Source organism: Apteryx rowi, unplaced genomic scaffold (genome assembly GCF_003343035.1).
Source record: "Apteryx rowi isolate R43461 unplaced genomic scaffold, aptRow1 scaffold_649, whole genome shotgun sequence".
NCBI classification, from domain to species: Eukaryota; Metazoa; Chordata; class Aves; order Apterygiformes; family Apterygidae; genus Apteryx; species Apteryx rowi.
Window position 1 is genome coordinate 291,913 of NW_020450926.1, and position 19,248 is coordinate 311,160.

General features: G+C 39.1%; 1 protein-coding gene across 9 annotated transcripts in view; it reads left to right on the plus strand.

Moving 5' to 3' along the window:
- LMO7 (LIM domain 7) overlaps nucleotides 1-19,248 on the plus strand; it is a 100,319-nt gene that overhangs the window by 22,772 nt on the left and 58,299 nt on the right. The window lies entirely within an intron of this gene.

Consider the following 19,248-nt stretch of genomic DNA (forward strand, 5'->3'; position numbering starts at 1 on the left):
TCCAAATATTAATCAGATGTTTGTCACCGAATGTTGCATCTCCTGTCAAGGTGTGTCTGAGTGGAAACCAAGTACTAAATTGCACAAGGAATAATTGTCATGTTTACAGAGGACTGCTTTCCTGTGAAATAGAAGTGGTTTGGTTCTGGTATGTAATTAGTGGGTCGTCAAATATCAGGACTACTGAGTGTCCTAATATGAGCTTGCTACTAGTTTCTGGGAGATTAAGATGGTGCTTTAATAAGCAGACACTTCATGAGTGTTTTAAGATAAGTGTTATGGAAAAATGTCCCTTGGGGTCCTTCACTTTGATACAATGTTAGGTGTGTGGGTACACAGGATTTTTATTATCCAGTCTCCAAACAAGAAAGGCTCAGTGGCTTGTGCTGGAAATCTGTTGGGTTAAATGTTAAGCATTAATTCCTGTCTTAAATTACCAATTTAATAAAAAAGGCATGGGCAGTAATCCTTCTGTAAATACATGAAAAAACATTGTGAAATGGCACATAACTAGTTTGTTAATTAGAAAGAAATCTCCTGTAGGTGGATTGGATGGTAGTATGCTAACATATTCTCTGCCTGGTTTCAGACTGAAAGTTAATACATACTGAGCTCTGATACTTAAGATGGAAATGCATTTTCCAATGTTTGACTCATACCTGAAACATAATTTCTTGCAAATGTGGTGTTTAGGATTTGGCACCCTTTCAGAAGGCTGGTATTCTTTACATTGGTTTGTATGTAATGCTGAAGGCCAGAGGACTGGTAACCCTATCATGTTTTAATTATTCACAAAAGCCTTATTAAAGCCTATTTTAGTTGAGATTTACTCTAAGGATATAGCAAAGAATGATTTGAAATTGTCAGGAGCTGGTGTTCAGCAGTGTAAATAATGACAAACTGAAACCCAAAGGAGGTCGGGTAGGTAGAGTTAGCAAACTGTTGTGCAAGGTATGTTGTCCAACTTGTCCCCACATTAACCACAGTGCCTAAGTGAGGTCAGCCATGAAATTAATCTAGTGGGTCTGGAACTGGATTTTTTGGAGCCTTGCAGCTCCACTAGTTCCCTTCTTGGCTCCAGGAGCCAAGAAAAAGGCTGGAATTTGGATTTGTCGGAAGGCAGTTGGAGTATTATATCATATCTACTGGGCAATAGATTAATCTGTGTTTTCCAAAAAAGAAGATTTAACTGTTGATCACTTATTATTGACAACAATACAGAAATTCCGGGTTAGAGTGGAAAGAGCGGCTAATGGTGTAGTCGTGCTCTTTTGTTTCAATATAAGTTAAAATTTCCACACGTTATGTGTCATGTAACAGTTTCCCAGTATGGTTAAAATGCTTATAGAGTAATTCAAAACATCTAAATCTGACCACACTGTAAAGCAGTAGCATGTTTTAACATGTTTAGGAGTTTGGGAAGGGATAGAGAAGGGGATGTTATTTCCTTCATCTTTTGGACTAAAAGGTATACAAAGATAACTCTCCTTTGAAACATTAATTGTATGTCAGTGATTACGTAGGGGGCAAACTAGTCTTCAGCAGGTTTCTGGAGAAAGTCATGTGTGTGTCAGGAGAGAAATGCTGTCTGATTAGAAACTTTGTCCTATTTTCTTTATTTAATAGGAATGGGTAATTTTGTATATTCAAGCTGAATTATAAATTTCAAAACTGGTAGGATGCTAGGCATCAGAACGGGCATACTGTTTCTTGTGTTGCTTATGCCTTATCCTCTGATAACCTTGGTGTCAGCATTAAAAGTAAATAATTTCTAGTTGTGAGAGGGAAAACTTTTCATATGCTGATTTTTATAAAAGATTACATTTCGGTTTTTGGCTTTCTAACGTTCCTAAGCAAGTGTATTTTGCCACTATTGCCCTAGGCCAATTGCCCACATCTTAAATCAGCTGTGATAGGTTGCACAGGATAATATTAATATATGCCTGAGGCAGCATGCATTGCTGAAAACAGTACTGAACACAGTGGTAGGCCATACATATGTACCACCAAGCATAAGACAATTCCTAGTTTGCGTTTTATGTGAAAGTAAACAGTTTGTTAAAGAAGAAAGTACCACTAAAAGGGTGGGTCTACTTCCAGCACTAAAAAAACCCCATGAGTTGCCCTACTGTCAGGCCGAACAGCATCTCTAACACCGACCAGGAGGCTGCATCTCTGCCCCTGCTGCACTTGGCCTTTTGTCAGTTTGTCTAGTGGCTTGTTGAACCCTTTAACACTTCTGGCACTTCAAATATCCTGCAGTAAGGACTGACTTTTTCATACAGTGCATAGTTAACTGTAGTGTTTCCTCTCTGCCTTCTGTATCTGCAGCCTGACGGCTACATTTGGCACCTCCTCATTCTTGTATCATTGTGCACCTTCAGGCTGCTCAACACCCATCGGACCTCTGTCCTGTCCCACCTTGATAGTCTCTCTGACTGTGCTTATTGCTCTGCAGTGTACCCTTACTGATGTGACCTTATCTTTTGTGTCATCAACAGTGTATGGTAATGGTGTCAAGCCTTAAGAGCTTTTAAAGAGTTTTTTTTAAGAGCTTTTACTTGTAAGTAATGTAATGTTCTTCTGGCAGCAGAGCTAAGGATAAGACCCTCTGTTACTCAAGTGTTACGAGAAGCCATACTAAAAAATAACAGCTATCAGTTTATCTTCCTTTTTGATAATGAGTTTGCAACTTTCACTTTTATTTTGTATTTTCTTGCAATTGAGATTATGTGCAGCTATAATGTGAAACCCTTTTCTGTAATTACTACTTACATCTGGACAGGAAAGGTAAGAGATCTCTTAAATTTCCAGTACGTTGATCTATCTCAGTTACAAGGGATTATGTGATTATCCTTTTAGCAAAGAAAAAGCTCCTTAAAATTTTCAAACAAACTCCTAAACAACAAGAGGGCAGGTTAAAAGTACTCACTGCTGTTCAAAGCATTGCAAACCTCATGCTTTGCCAGATCACTGATGAGATTAGTAGTAGAGTGAAGTGGAAAAATATACTGGATGGTTTCGTTTCTGCCGGTGAAAATGAGAGTATAGATTAAAGTCTGAAATTTATAGATCAGTCTTTCTGCAAATCTGCAGGCATTACTACTCAATGGTCTAGTACAGCAATGTGTCATGTGTTCCAAAAAAAAGTATGCAGATGAAATTATTCCTCATGTAACCATGTCCGGCAGGTAGGTGCGTATCTTCTTGTTTCATGGTTAGTTATTTGTGTGAATGCGTGTGTCCCTCTTCAGTTCTTCCAGTAGACCTGATATATTCCTTTTTCTTTAACCTAGGTTTTTATTATTTTTAATTGGAGGAGATATTATTTTAAAATCCATCAAGTCCTGTTTTGTTTTTTATGATAATCTAAGATTGTCTTAACATTTCATTTGATTCTTTTCTAGTTATATCAAAGAAATACTGTAATATGAGCTTAGTGACTTTCAGTTGCCAGTACAGTTACTATTTAAAAATGCTGAGCACTTCCTTACCCAGCTCTTTAAAAGTGGCACACCCAGTTGTTCCCAGCTGTGGAAGGGTTCTTAGTAAAATAATGAAAGTGAGAGTTTGCATAGACAGATACCACGCTTCAGGTCTGATTGAATTTGTTATCCCAATTATCAGTTTTAAAGGAGGCAAACTGAGCAATCGGGCTGACAGCATAACTAAGAGTTGTCTTGTCTTCAAGCAAATTAATTCTTCCATCTGAATAAATTCTGCTTCTGTAGAATGAGGTATCCACTTAAAGAACCTCATTACATATTAATCATAAATCTGAACAAGTGTGGGTTAAGATAGGAAAATATTAAAAAGGCACTAAGCCAGAAACTTCTGAAAGAATTCACTGTGTTAATTTTAAATGGCCAACATTTTTAMATGCTGTCGTAAGCCTCTGAGCCCTGATGTTAACTTTACTATATCACTTTCATTCTTCAGTGAAGTATCAAGTTAAAATATTTGATTTCTATTAAAATTATTACTGTAAGGTTACATTTAGAGTAGGTCTCGACTGAAATTCAAAAACTGTTGTCTCCTAAGATAGCTGGAAGTCTCTTTCCACCTTTCAGAACTTAATATTTGGGTAAGGCCTTCATCTTTTCGGTACTCCTTACTTCTTGGCTTATTCATTATTAATCCTGTACACTAAATGAAGTAGAGTATAAAGCAAACAGAAGACACTGTCAGAGAAGTCTTGCTGAAGTGGGATTAAGTGCAGAAGTGGGCTGAAGTAATGGAGTAAAGCAAAAACAATCCCAAACAAATTTGAATGCAATGCTTTCTGTAGCATAAAGCTCAGAGCTTTAAAACTAGAGCTACCTAGACACAAGTAATAACCATTACCTATCATGTTGATCCTTGTGTCTGTGCATTTCAACAGCTTAATTTTTGAGACATACTCTCTACTTCAGTTCAGAGGTAATATTTTCTGAATTTAAAATACCATGAAAAAGTTGGTCAAAGATTTGTTATGTTGAAGTAAAGCCTGGGAAGATCAAATAGTTCCTAAGTGATGTGGTCATAAGGGCATACTCTGCTGCTCTTCATCCATTCAGAGCAGGGTACATTTTGTGGGATTTTCATATGACGAGACCTGAAAAATAATGATTAATTATACCAACATAAAATAGTTTTAACATATGTACAGAATCACTACCACCCACATCGCAACTGTTGTTCCTTACTAAGCAACCATCTCCTTATAGCAAAGACTAGAAATAAGTCTTATAATGCTCTTGAGTTTAGCCAAACACAAAACCTCCTTTAGTACCTACCTTCTTTATGCCATAAATAAGATTACTGTAATGTCAGTGCCTCCTTTCAGTGATGAAATTGCCTCACTTGTCTTTTTGGGCTGCAGCTGCTAAATATGCAGATATAATTGAATGCCTAAAATACTAGTGAAGGAGGAGGAGAGTTAGGTTGAATGCAGATGTAGCATTTTCCACTTCTGTGTTCAAGCCATTAGCAACTACTTGTTCTTCATGTGGTAGGAAAATAGCTGTGCACTATTTAGCAGATTTTAGTTTCTAATAAGAAAAGAACTTTTTATATAAGCTGGTATTTCTCATGACTTTCATGTTCTTCCTGTCTGGACCTGGGGAATATGCCGGGTTTCCTGATTCCACTTGTGTTTCCTGTTCACGATGCTTTCTTCTGCAGGGTTGATGAAGGCAAAGTAAAGTTTCTATTCGTGTGTGAATATTACTGCTGCTGAATACAGCACTGAAGAAAGCATTCTGGATAGAAACCACTGAAAACGTGGTTTTCTTGAGTGGACAGTTATTGTCAATGCTTTTAGAATTTTTTAAATTTTATTTATTTATTTATTTATTTTCAAATCTCTAGCATCTGGAATTGTGTTGACTAGTACACGTGAAACTCAGCCTTCATTTAGAAAGGCCAGTGGTATTCTTCATAACTGTGCAGTAAGACTGAAAGCCTTACCAAAATGCACCATGGAAAAAAAAAAAACCTACATGGCAAATAAAAGAATCCTCAAGAACTTATTTAAAAGAAACATAGTGATTTGGTGTGGAGAGTCTGAGGGTCTCTGACTCTTTGCTTATATTTCAGTCATGAACATCAGACAGTCGGGTAAAAGGAGAAAGGATGGAAAAGTGGAGGTGGCGGAAAGCAATATATTTAGAAAGGAGAGTTTCCACAATTGAGACTCTCCTTTCTAAATATATTCCACATCTCAGTACTTGAGGTAATATTTTAGGCATGCTTTGCCAGTAACACTCAGCTCTTTAAACTGCCTGGCAAATGACTACCTGGGAGTTTGAGATGTAATGATGAGAAACCCTTCTGAGAGTTATATCCCCGCTTGTGCTTCAGGAAGAACTGCCATACTTTGATCAAAGGAGACAGAGTCAAATATCCTGAAAATGTGGATTTTTTTTTTTTAAAGGAAAGTATACAAGTAAATTTGTGGCCAAGTTGCTCAGAGTTAGTGTTTGTTATTCATAAAACTGAATTCATACTTCAGACTTCTCRCATGTCTAATGTGCTTGCAAAGTAACTATATCATCTTGAATTCTTTTTTGCTGAAGAGTTTCAGGGTTACAATGAAATCGCATAATGGAGCTGAGCCTGATTTTACTGTAGTGCTCCCCCCCCCCCCCCAAGAAACACGCATGAAAATGAGTTGAAAAACCCACTTTTAATTTGGTTTAAAAACACACGCACAGAGAACCACCCTTTCCTGCCTCTTTATTTTGTGTAGAATAGAATATTGTGAACTGGATAAAGGCCAAGTGCTTCAGTGCAGCTGGTACGGCAGCAGTTAGCCCTAAATTTATAYCTGTGTAAGCCCTCCACATTATACCTGGGTGACTGAAAAGCCAAGCGCCCTGAAGGGTTGGGCATAGAGTTTTAAGAAATTATGTTACGTTCAAGAAATTATTTTTGCATTCAAGTTGAAATGAAAGGATTGAACCACAGGGTTTTATGGCTCTTGAAAACTGAAATGAGAATAAACATATGCCTAAGAACCTTTTTACCAAAATTTAATTAGAATAATGAATGCTGCTTTAATTTTTTGCCTGACCTCCAGGGAAATACCATTGTTACCATGTGGTTGTAATAGGGTTTTATTGTGGTGACAAGTTTCCTAGTGCCACTTCCCTTGGAATGGAAAGGGGAAGAACTCACGCTTCAGAATGACTCCAGACATGTTCCTACAACTTTAAGTGTGGAATTTTTCTTTTCGCTATGGGCATTTCAATGGGAATAAGCTGACATTTATAGCAGCTAATCTTCCCAGGCGTATCTGTATTCTAAACATTGAAATTACTGTAATTTTATTGTTCGTGACATAATTAATTTCAAGATCATGTATTTCACCTGTGTAACTTTGATTAATACCAGTGACAGTTACACTAAGGTAAAGAAGATGGTGATAATTGAAAAGCGTGTATTTTATCAGTCTTAACACTGTTGTTCTTAGTGTAAAACATTCATGCTTTTGTCATTAACTTGCCTAAGTTTTAAATCATGGTGGTAGAACAGTTGTAGGTAATAAAATATGTTCCGGACTTTAGACCATATCTGCTAGGAATTTACCTCCAACTTCTCAGTGTAAAGTCTATAAAATGTTAGGTGTGGTACTATTTAAATCTTTCTACTTTATCTATGAAGTTTCTGATCACTAAGAGAAATATTTGGGATTGTTCATTTTTTCTGTTGAGTAATTTAACAGTTAATTTACGTTGCCTTTATGGGATTATAATTTTGATAGTGTGTTTTACCATTTATGTATTTTGTGAGATGATTCTGCTGTTAGAATGGAAAACTTCTGGAGTTGCATACTTATATCTGCAAGTGTATGGAAACATACACTGAACAAGTTTGGAAAAAATGACATTAGTGTGTTTTAGTAGCAGTTACAGTAATTCAGGTATCTTTAGTGACACATAGCCTTATATTGAAATTTAAATAGTTATGCTACAAAACTAATGGCTCACTGAAGAAGATTACAGTAGCTTTCTGCAGAAAGGTCTTGGTTTGTTCAAAGTCCTCATTTTTGATCCTTTTATATTTTAAAAGCATCTCTGCAATAATGTGGGGGGGGTGCAAAACCATTACTAGTAAAAGCTTTTTAAGTGTTTTTCACACTTGCTATGTGTTAAGGAGAGAGAAGTGTCTAAGCTTCTAGGATTCACATGGGAATCTGTCCAAATCTTTAGGCACAAGTATTCATTTGTTAGCATGCATATCAGTCCCYTAATGTCCTGGAATAAAATGCAATTTGTAAAATGCAGTAGAGGGGGATCAATCTGGATGAGTATCAGTGAGTTGTGAAAGAAGGCAAAGAGAATATTTTCATTTTTTGGTGATGGCTTTTTTTTTTTTTTTTAGTGGGATTTTTGCAGACAGAAAAAGTGCTTGTGCTTGAGGTTGGGAGTTAAGAGACTTCTAAAAAAGAGTTTGTTACCTTTGTGTCAATTATACAGAAACTTGTGTACAAATTTACTATCTGATTATCTCTAATTGTATATTGCTACTAAATTACTGAAGTTTGATTAGTTTTTCAGTAGACAGAAAAACTTAATAGGAAGAGCTCTTATTCTACATGTTGGGGGAAGCTGACTTCTTGAAGCTTCCTGTGGATAAAGGAGATTGTCAGTTAATCATACTCTGTAAATAGAGAAAATAAAGCTGAACAGTATGTTGACAACTCTAGATCCTACTTGATACGAAATCCTGCTTGTGGCCATTTATTTCTATGCTATGATTAATACTGTTTTGCAGTGCTTTCAAAGATGACAACTGTAATTGTTATTACTGGTTCTTAGCTGGAGCACTTAAATAATATTTTTCAAAGCAACTTTAACAGGATTTCTTCTGCCAGTACTGCAGAAGAAAACTGGTAATGCAATAACAAATTTAAATATTTTTTAAGAATGTATGTTGACAGGGTTGCAGTTTTTTCATTTTGTCACTGAAACCTGTTAAATGGAATAATGGCTTGCCACATGGTTAAAAGAAGACAGCAGTTTGGGAGAAAAGAATGAAGGTTGTTACCAACACAAAGGCGTGATAGTGTCATGTTTCTTTTAAACGATAGAGATCTGTTACAAAAAAATAAAACTGGAGAACTTGTGTAAGATGTTGGACATCTTCACTGTGAAGCGGTAGAGCCAACTTAATTCCCATCAAAAGAACAGAATTCAGGTGGGAAGGGAGCTCAGGAGGTGCCTAGCCCAGCCTCCTGCTCAAAGCAGGGTCAAGGCTGAACTCGACCCAGGTTGTTCAGGTCTTGAAGCCCTCCATGGATGGAGACTTCTCTGGGCAACCAGCTCCAGCGCATAATTATCCTCCCAATAAAAATGTTTTTCATTATATCTAATTGGAACATTTCTTGTCTCAGTCTATGGCTGTCATATCTTGTTCTTCTGCTCTGCACCTAAGTAAAGAGCCTCCCTATAAGTACCAGGATTGCTGCTAGGTACCCCTGCAGCCATCTCTTATCTAGCCTGAGCAAGAGGTCACCTCTCTTGGCCTCTCCTCACAGGACGAGTGCTCCAGCTTTGACCATCCTGGTGGCCCTCTTCTGAACTTGCTCTGGTTTATCAATGATTTTCCTGAACTGGGGGGCTGAAGCTGGACACGGTGTTATTGGTGTGGTGTAAGAAGTGCTCAGTGAAGGGGGGGATAGTCACTTCCATCATCCTGTTGGCCATGCCTCTATTCCTACCACCCAGGTGCTGCTAGCCCTCCATGCTGCCAGCACCCACCAGGACCCCCGGGGCAGCCCTCAGGGGTTAGTCCTTCCCAGGGCAGGACTTTGCATTCGTCCTTGTTGGCTCCATGAAGTTGCTGCTGGCCCAGCCCTGCTGCCTACCACAGTCCCTCAGCCCTGCCCTCCGGCGTGTTGACTGCACCCTCCAGATGCTCCTATCCGCTTGAGGAGTGAGCCCAGTATCAGCACCTGATTCGGATAGAAAAATGTGAAAGTCGCTGTGGCCAGTTACTCACAGCAGGTTGACTAATGCAGATGATATTTCCTCTTTCCTTTCCCTTCTAGAAAAAACATCCTGCAAGTGTAAACACGTACACACCTTTGAACCCAGTATGTAAAGATACACATCAACGGACGTGGATTCCAATGCGTTATATGATAAAATATTTAACTGGGGTGGGGAAAGGGAAGCTAAGTTCAAAATACTTGTGCTTTTGCAAAGGATAGTAAATTATGGACATTTACCGTGAATAAGTGCTTGAATATGCTTGTCAGATTTATGATGCAATAATGTATTCTTTTTAACTCTAACCACCTGATGTTTATGAGACATTGTATAAAATGCTCTCAGCCTTGATCATCTTCTGTGATGACTGATGTATTTGCAAAATGCTAGCTAAAATGCCTGTATTAGTGGAAGGTATGGTATACTTTCATGGCTTGATTTTAAGGTGTGTGTGGGTTTTTTTGTTTGTTTGTTTGTTTTTTCATCACAAATCTATGCAGTTAGGGAATTACTGCACAATTCCATAAACTAATCCTAGTCTACCCACCTTTACTGGTGTTGACTAGTCCAGTAAGCATCTTTTAATGGTTCTGTGTGCTAATTTTCAGAAGTGGTGTTCTTTTTATCTATAAAACAGAAGAAAAAACTTGGGTTTCTTGAGTCAGAACAGGAAAACACAGGAAAATTCCAACTTCATATATAAAATAATGAGTTCTGGAATCGCTACTACTGCTTGGGGCTGAGATCTTGGGGATAGAAATTTGTGAAAGAGTTTTGCGAGAGCATTAATTCAGTATTTAGTGGCAGTCATTCCCCACATCTCTCTGCCCTTACTCATCTTCCCACCCCCTCCCAAAAAAAGGCTGTGGAAATTGCGCAGCTGTAGCGATCTGTGGTTTGCCAGTGTTGTAAATACCGTCTGAATCTTTGGACCTTGATTCCCCCCCCCTTTCTTCCCTTTCTCACGTCACCTCCCCAAAAACCTCAGAAAAGAATACTGTGGAGCTAGAAAATCCTTATTCTCCCAGCCCTTCTCTGACCTAGAAAATGGAGTTGCTTCTGCTCTAGGTTTGATTAAACAAGCTGGGAGTCCTGAGCCTGAAAGAGGATGGATGAACAGAGCCTGAAAGAGAGATGATGGTGGACAAAATAACAAACTTAAAAACGGTAACTGTGTCTTATGTTACAAGGACAAAGCAAACGAAAGGGCAGTAGGCTTTCTCGTCAGAAGATGCTGTGGATGATTAAAGCTTACTTGAGCTCAGGGGAGAGTGGAGAAGGTCACAGCAGAGAAATCTCGTAAGAGTTGCTAAATACAGAGAAACCACATCTAGCTCAGGAAGTCCCCGAGGCAGAAGCATCTTGCCTGCTTACCTGCTCTATTTTTACTCTTCTTCAGGCAGCCGCGTACGGTTGTGCAGGAAGATGGGATCCTGAGCTAGGCAGACTTTTGATCTGGCCCAATGTGGACACTTGTGTGTGTGGTTTTTGAAAACATCACATCAGGATGCTTTAACTTCTGTAAAACTATGATAACCTTTTCCAAGAAGCGTGAGTAAAAAAAATCTGACACTAATTCCATGGAAGTGATTAATAAGATTTGCTAAATCAATCAAGCAATCTACCATTGTTAAGCTGTAGCAAGTGTGGAGCATTGTGTGTGGAGCATAGTACATGGATGTACCTGAAGAGCTGAATAAGATCATGGTAGGGCAGGAATGTGAATCTCTTAATCTAGACCAGTACCTGACTTACGCTATATGTGACCAGCTTATGCAGTCAAAGGGAAAAATACTATTATGTATTCTTGAGAATTCCACACTTGATTTTTTTTAATCAAGTTATTTGATATTTTAGTAAAATCTTCATAAGAATAATAAATGGAAATGGTTGAAATTTTGTACAAATAAGCTGGTATATATCTGCATATACTCTATTCAGCATCTTAATTTAAGACCTACTTTTGCTCTAAAAAGATCAGTTAATTCAAGAGGTTTTGTTACTGATTTCTGCATGGGCAATGTAAGAAACTGTAAGATCACACATCAGATGGTTATGCAGAAGGCACTCCCACCCAGACTGTATAAGCACAGAATATGATGCATCACTAATGATATATTCCTCTGCTGTGCACATCCTGAAAAACACTCACTTTTCACTGTGTAGAACATTTCATTCTGTGGAATCTGAGCTCATCTTTTGTACTGAATGTTGTTTGCTGCTGAGAAATCTTACAAAGGTCACTATGCGCTAGTGATTCACTAGTATTATTTGCCATTTCATTGTGATGTTTTCATTCCTTCATTGGGAGGAAAAAAAATTTCCTTTGAAAAATAGCTTTCCTTTTTGTAAACAACATTTTGTCTTACTGAGGCATTTTCTTCTTTGAGTTATCACCAAATTCCTTAGTTTAATTCATTCTTCTCTAATACTGGTTGAATAACTTGTGAAAGCACTCAACAAGCTTGTTTCTGTTTAACCATTAAATAATCTATAAGGAGATTTCCAGTTATTCCAGGTGGTATAGTCAGTCTAGGGTGGTGATTGTCACCAAAATGAAGTGACTTCATTTGTGAATTTATTTTTTTTATGCAATATTCTTCTTAGTTCATCAGGCAGGATTTTGAAACTATGAATCCATGGGCTGATGGCACCAAACAGTAAGGGCATGAGCTCCCGAGCTTTGTTTGCTTGGGTGCCATGTGAGCAATGGCTGCGCTGTAGCTGCTTTCAGCTGTGCGCCAGGCTGGGTACACAGAAGGATGAATTCGGCTCATCACCTGGCTCTTCAGTACCACTTTGGAATAGCGTGCACTGTTGGTTGAAATACTCAGAATAAAGTGAGGCAGGTACTCCGTGCTTACAATGTCAGATGTGTGCCAGAGCTGCATGATTAATTTTGTTCCTTTAATAGACAGCATGGGCTTGCTCAGGAAAAAAGCTGGAATAAAGCACTGGTGCTTCTTGTTTTCTTCAGAAAATGTATTTGCAGAAGAAGGCATTGCAGTGAAAGGGGGTAAGAAGTGGGGAAAAAGGTTGGACAAGGCAAAACCAAAGAGAATCTGAACCCAAAGAAGGAATTTCAAAATCTTTTCTCAAACTAGAGGTTAAACTTGAGCTGTTGTGAAATCTTCACTGAACTYGAACTGAAATAGGGCTGAGAAGAAAGAGGAAATCTTAATCGTAAGAAAAGGCTTAATAGATCAAATAATTTCACTTCCTAGGAAGTTTTTTTAGCTTTTACTGTGTGCTTTTCCCAAAGGGTGATAGTAGCCTGTTCTTTTACAAAGAAAAAGTACAAGGGCTTATAAAAACTACATAAATAGAAATATAAACTGAACAAAACAATATATGAGAATGAAAGTCAAAGGCTTGGTTCTCTCAAGCAGCGCAAATGTGAGCATAGAAGTGAAAATGGTTAAGTAAAAGTAGTTCAAAAAACCAGGGAATGCCTCTTCTCAGTAGCATGGTTTGTGAAGGCAGGAGTACACCAGGTCAGGTAGTACACAGCTTTCCTTTATTTTATTTGAACAGAGGTGCATCTGCAGGGCAAGGTGCACTAGGCAGACTTACCAGGTAGACCAGAGGAAGCAGCCTCTTGTGCCCATGCTGTGGGCACAGATCCAGAGCCATATCCCACCATGCTACATCTAAACTGTGTGTCGTGTGCCGCTGGGGTAGTGTCATGTCACGGCTTTCTCCTTGCCCACCTTTCCCTTTCCACCAGAGCTTCAGTATTTCTGTGTTGTGCTGCTCGGCGTAGCCATCTAACTTGAGCTCCACCTAAATAGCTGCGTTGCTCTTCAGAACTTCCTAGGGGGTAATGTAGCAAGCACAAAAGAGAAAATGACTTACAACAAAATTCGATTCAAAGCTAATGTAGAAGAATCAAGCTCTTTATTTTTTTTATTGACTGTGACAGAGAAGTGGATCTCAGCTGGTCACTAATGTCGCAGAGGCATTGCAGGTTATTGTCAGCATCACCAAAATACTTTTTGTCACCTCCTGATACGGTATTTTGTGGTGCCAGATGGTTTGAGTTTGCATACCTACAGGTTTTTTCCAGGTCCATAGAGGAACCTGAACTAAAAAGTGTATTGGCTTAATTCCAGTCTGGGAGGTTGGGAAGCAGTGAACGCTTTTAAGACGCATACAGCCCAAGCTTTTTCTTGTCTACTGTTGCCCAGGAATGTATTTGTGTAGTTTCCATCATGTGAAAACGGCATATTGCTGTGTGCTCTGTCAAAGGAGAGAGAAAAGCTTGCTTTTATCTTCTGGGGTAGCAGTCTTTCTGATGGAAGTGTACCACCTCATGCAAGGTATAGGTACTTATGTAAGGAGCTTTTGTTCGCAGTATTTTTGTCAGGAAAGAAAATATATTGAAGCTTTTAGAAACTGTTTGGTCAGACTTAATTGCATGTAGATTTTGGCATGCAGCACTTAATGGAGCATGTTCCTGTTACTCATGCATGTGTAGTCATAGGAGAGGCTGGGTTCCTTATAAACTGAAATAAGGAGCAGTGAGAAAGTTGGAAGAAAACTAGTGCATGATATTATTTTTCTGCCTTCACACAAGAGAATTCTCCAGCCAATTATTTCAGGTTATTTCGGCTCCTGATACCGAGAGCTGATTGCCAATGCTGCACGTTTAATTGTGAGGACTTGCTTCTGTTTCAGAACAAATGTATTAAAGTCCCCCGGGGGTCAGTACTGGGTCCAGTCTTGTTCAACTTCTTCATCAGTGATCTGGATGAAGGGACAGAGTGCACCCTCAGCAAGTTTGCCAACGATACAAAACTGGGAGGAGTGGCTGATACACCAGAGGGCTGTGCTGCCATTCAGAGAGACCTGGACAGGCTGGAGAGGTGGGCGGAGAGGAACCTCMTGAAGTTCAACAAAGGCAAGTGCAGGGTCCTGCACCTGGGGAGGAATAACCCCATGCACCAGGACAGGCAGGGGGCTGACCTGCTGGAAAGCAGCTCTGCGGAGAAGGACCTGGGAGTGCTGGTGGACACCAAGTTAAGCATGAGGCAGCAATGTGCCCTTGTGGCCAAGAAGGCCAATGGTATCCTGGGCTGCATCAGGAAGAGTGTTGCCAGCAGGTGGAGGGAGGTGATCCTCGCCCTCTCCTCAGCCCTGGTGAGGCCACATCTGGAGTACTGCATCCAGTTCTGGGCTCCCCAGTACAAGAGGGATGTGGCACTACTGGAGCAAGTCCAGCGAAGGGCCACAAAGATGATTAGGGGACTGGAGCATCTCTCTTATGAGGAAAGGCAGAGAGAGCTGGGCCTGTTTAGCCTGGAGAAGAGAAGGCTGAGAGGGGATCTTATCAACGTGTACAAGTATCTGAAGGGAGGGTGTCGAGAGGATGGGGCCAGACTCTTTTCAGTGGTGCCGAGCGACAGGACAAGAGGCAACGGGCACAAACTGAAACACAGGCAGTTCCATCAGAACATGAGGAAAAACTTCTTCACTGTGAGGGTGACAGAGCACTGGAACAGGTTGCCCAGAGAGGTTGTGGAGTCTCCTTCTCTGGAGATATTGAAAAGCCGCCTGGACGCGATCCTGTGCAATGTGCTCTAGGTGACCCTGCTTGAGGAGGGGGGTTGGACTAGATGATCTCCAGAGGTCCCTTCCAACTTCAACCATTATGTGATTCTGTGAAAGTGACTATTTACCAGGAAGATATTCTAGTGTCTGTGTTTTACTGTGAATGAAGAGGAGGTGGCCTGAGTGCTCTTTGTTCTGCTCTGTATTCCTCTCAGTTTTCAGTTCCTTGACTGTAGATGATCCATGTGCCAGTGCTGCCCTGGTTCAAAATAGTCTTCCGGTAACTCTCCGGTTAATTTGGGATACCCAGTAAAGATGCTTTCCTTCTATTTTTATTCTCCATTGCTCAGACTTTTGTGCTAGGCAACTTGCAAAACAAACAGCAACATGGGATCAGCCTCAAAGAGCACACGCTTTGAAGTGGAAGAGAGGTGCCAGTTGTGAAAAGTTGGTCTTTAAGGATAATATAAAAGATAGTCAAACAAAAAGATATTAGTGGGTAATTATTAGAAAAAAATTATCTTGTTCTTTTCCTTGGTTGTGGAGAACCTACCAGAAATTTGTTTATAGCCAAGGCTTAAAAGTGCCTGGCTTTCTGAACTGATTGGGTTTTGGAGTGATGGTCAACACGCAAGAAATAGGGACACAGACAAGGGTATAAGACAAACTGGGTGTAGATGGCTTCAGAAGAGATGGGGTAGAAAAAGAAGTCAATTCATTGTTAAACAAAGCAAATTGCAGTCTGTACTAATCTCTCACCATTTAAACATACAAAAAGCTTTCAGTAATTGAACTAAAATTGGTAGTTATTTAAGAGGATGAATGATACTACTACTATGATATTGTAGTCGTTAAACAATTATATGTTTAATTGTTCATACAGAATTGCTTTTTGGTTTAACTTTGGTAACTGCTACACCAAAGCTGTCTTGCCACTGGTGATGTACCCTAGCAAGTCTTCAACTTGTGCAAGCACTTTAGCAAAGCTTGCTTTTACACATGAAACATAGAATCCTCTATGCAAACCAAAATTAGCAAAAGGAAAAACCCCTTTTAAAGAAAGCATAATTTCAAAATAGTTTTCATCTCTAAATGTTGCTCTGAAATTAGGAGCATTTCTGTGAATGTTTTGGGTTTGGTGGGGTGAGGGGGTTGGTTATAACACTCAAAAGGAGTGCATTTGAGATCTCAGTGCTCATTTACAATCTGTAAACTTAGATATATTTTAAATTCACATATTTGAAAAGGTGTGTTTACTTCACACGCAGTCCGCTGATCTCCATGCTCTTATCAGCCTTCATCAATGCTAAATTTTCAATGTCATTGCTTAAAATAGAAGGGATTTGAGAGTGCTCTTGACATAAGTTTCTTTTTTCTCTTTACAAAGAATGATATCTCAACACTTTTAATTTATTGTTCTTTCCCAGTAGCTTTTTGGTTTGCAACATAGCCTGTTTTTTGGTGGTATCATCCAAAATAGTTCCAGTATAGTCACCTATGTACTTTACCCTGTATCTGTGGGGTTCTTTTTTTCCTCTCCTTACAGAGGTTTAAGTTTATATAACTTTTATTAATAAAATTAAAATAAATACATACTTGACATTCTGTTTAAAGTTCATGCAATACTTCTGAATTTTTTTTCGGTGAAAGCTTCCACTGATTCTCTCCTACCTGAAAAATATTTGGGGTGTATAGTTTTACAGGATGTGCTCTGTGTGCTGTTTTCCAAGAGCTTTAAATGCAGTGTGATGGAGGACTTAACATTCATCTTGTTTCTTTTTGACTGAGCAAAAATATGCAACTACGAAGTGGTTCTGAATCAGTGTCTTCCAATAAATTAGCATCAAACAGATGGCAGATTTGTTGCTTCATGAGCTGTTTTTGATGGAACTGATTTATACTGTTAAAGATGAGGCTTACATAACTTGCACTGCAACATGAGATATTTTTAAATATATTTAAATTAGAAAATGTGTACAGTGTATAACTCTGCCATAAGTGATGTCCTTGGTGACAATGGCTGTTGCATAACTTTGTACCTTTGCTTGCTAAAAAAATAACCTGGAAATACTGACTTTTTTATTAAAGTTATTTTTAAAATATATACTAGTAAAACTTCTAGCCAATTAACTGACATGTAGAGAGGATAAAGCAACAGATTAGGAGTACTCCAGCTATTTTTCTGTGGGCAGCTTCTTCACCTACCTATTGTCATGCAGCAAGAAAGGGAAAATATATTATAAAAACTTTTGGTGTCTGTTTTCATTGCCAGCTGGTTATGTGGGGATAATGTGCTCAACAGTTTGCTACCTGGCAACCTTGAGCAGTATCATCCTGTTTGGTTTTCTCCCACGCCTCTATCTCTGGGTCAAAGGATGAAGGTGTTTCCATCCTGCTCTCTTCTCCTGTGCTTTATGATCACTGTCTTCCTGTCAAGAACCACCTGAGTTTCACTGCAGTTGGGCAAACTCCTCCTTAACCATCAGCAGAGACTTGACTATTTTTGTCCACATTGGAAGATACTCCTGGTTATTCTTCCATTSCGCTGATTGAATGTCTTTCTTGTAGCTCTATTATCTTGGATGTGAAATGAGAGATGGAGACCTTGGAATTTATTCTGCGTCTCACTTGTTGCAATGTGCTTCCTGAGTAATGATACCTCTGAGATGGCTTCCTCTGTGATTTTCCTGAGATGCGATTTTTTTTCAGGTAGACTAACAGCTCAAGAATTAAGTTTAATCAGAGGAGAAGTATCCAATTAGTTTTATCAAGCTTCTTCTACATTTCTGATCCTGTCTAGATTAGAGGTCTTAACTGGGGGATGATAAGAGCTTGGCTTTTCACTGAATTATGAAACGATGAATGCAGTGACAGCAGTGTCACTGGTGAGATTTCTGAATCACACAGAGCTAAAAACATGAGATCAAGAGGGCGTCCTCCACAGACACTTCCAAAGGAGGAAGGTCTGGATTTAGCAGCCACTGATGCAACGTGTGAACTGTCACTTTAGGAAGCTGAGCCTTCTTGTAACTCACTGGTGGTGTGACATACTTGGCAGTTTAATCATTAGTTTGATTTAGTCTTTGCAATGATTAAATGCAATAATGATTGCAAGTCACAGGTTTTTAAAGAGACCTTTAATCTTTCAGAACCCTGGGCTTCCCAGATGAGAGTCTCAAAGTAGACACTAACTTAACCTTATCTGGGTCAAAAACCTGCCAGGTCTTCATGTGGAAATTACAAGGATTGATGGAGGAAGGATTTGTAGAATTTTTAGCCTCTTTGAGAGCCTGAGGGTTACTTTTGTTATCCAGACTCTGCATTTTGGTTGACTTCTGGGAAGGATAGCTTACAACCGCCATGTGTGTTTTAAGGAGCCTACTTGTCCAATGCTTAATTTGGCTAGACAGTTGGTGAAATTCTGCAGATGGCTAATTGTAGTTTCTAAGAGTTAGTGCATATAGTATTTTCTTTCTCTGGAGAAGAAAGATTCCTAATTTAGCATTTACTCATGCACTCATTAAAGATGTTGGGAATACTGCCATGGCCTCAGTTGGAGAAGAATCTGATCCTTTTGTTCCACTCCCTCCCTACCACCAGATTTAGTTGTAATAGCCTGTTGGAGCGTTTTGGTGGTGTCTTAATTGGTATGTTAAGCTTTTTTCCTCAGTCATCAGTTTTGTGGTACAAATTACATACTTCACAAGTACCAATGAAAGAGAGGGTGTGAGATCATCTGTATTTCTCTGCCTGGGATTGCTTTCCCATATCATTAATTTTGTTCAAGTTTTTATTCTCAGACTCCTCTGATTTTACAACTGAAACTCTCAAGTGACTAATAGCACATTTGGTTTCAGTAGTTTGGGATACTCAGGATTTTGCTTGATGTAAATTCTCCAGCTTCAGAGGTAAATGGTCAGACTAGCATGATTTTTTTTTTTTTTTTTTCTTCCCTTTCCTGGTTTTTCCCTCCCACACAGACTTTCTAATATTCTGGCAAAGCAAGTATTTGGACTTTTACCCATTCTCTCACTTTGCAGTAAAGAAGCACTCATTTTTCCAACATTAAGAACTTGGCCAGAAAACCTGGCCCAAAAGGTTTAATGTTTTGAGCAAATGTTTAAAAATACCCTATATCTGACTTGCCTTCTTAAAGTAATGTTAAAGTACTTCTGACTGTCACTGAGGTGGATAAGTTCTTTTTCCACCAAGAAAACTAATGCTT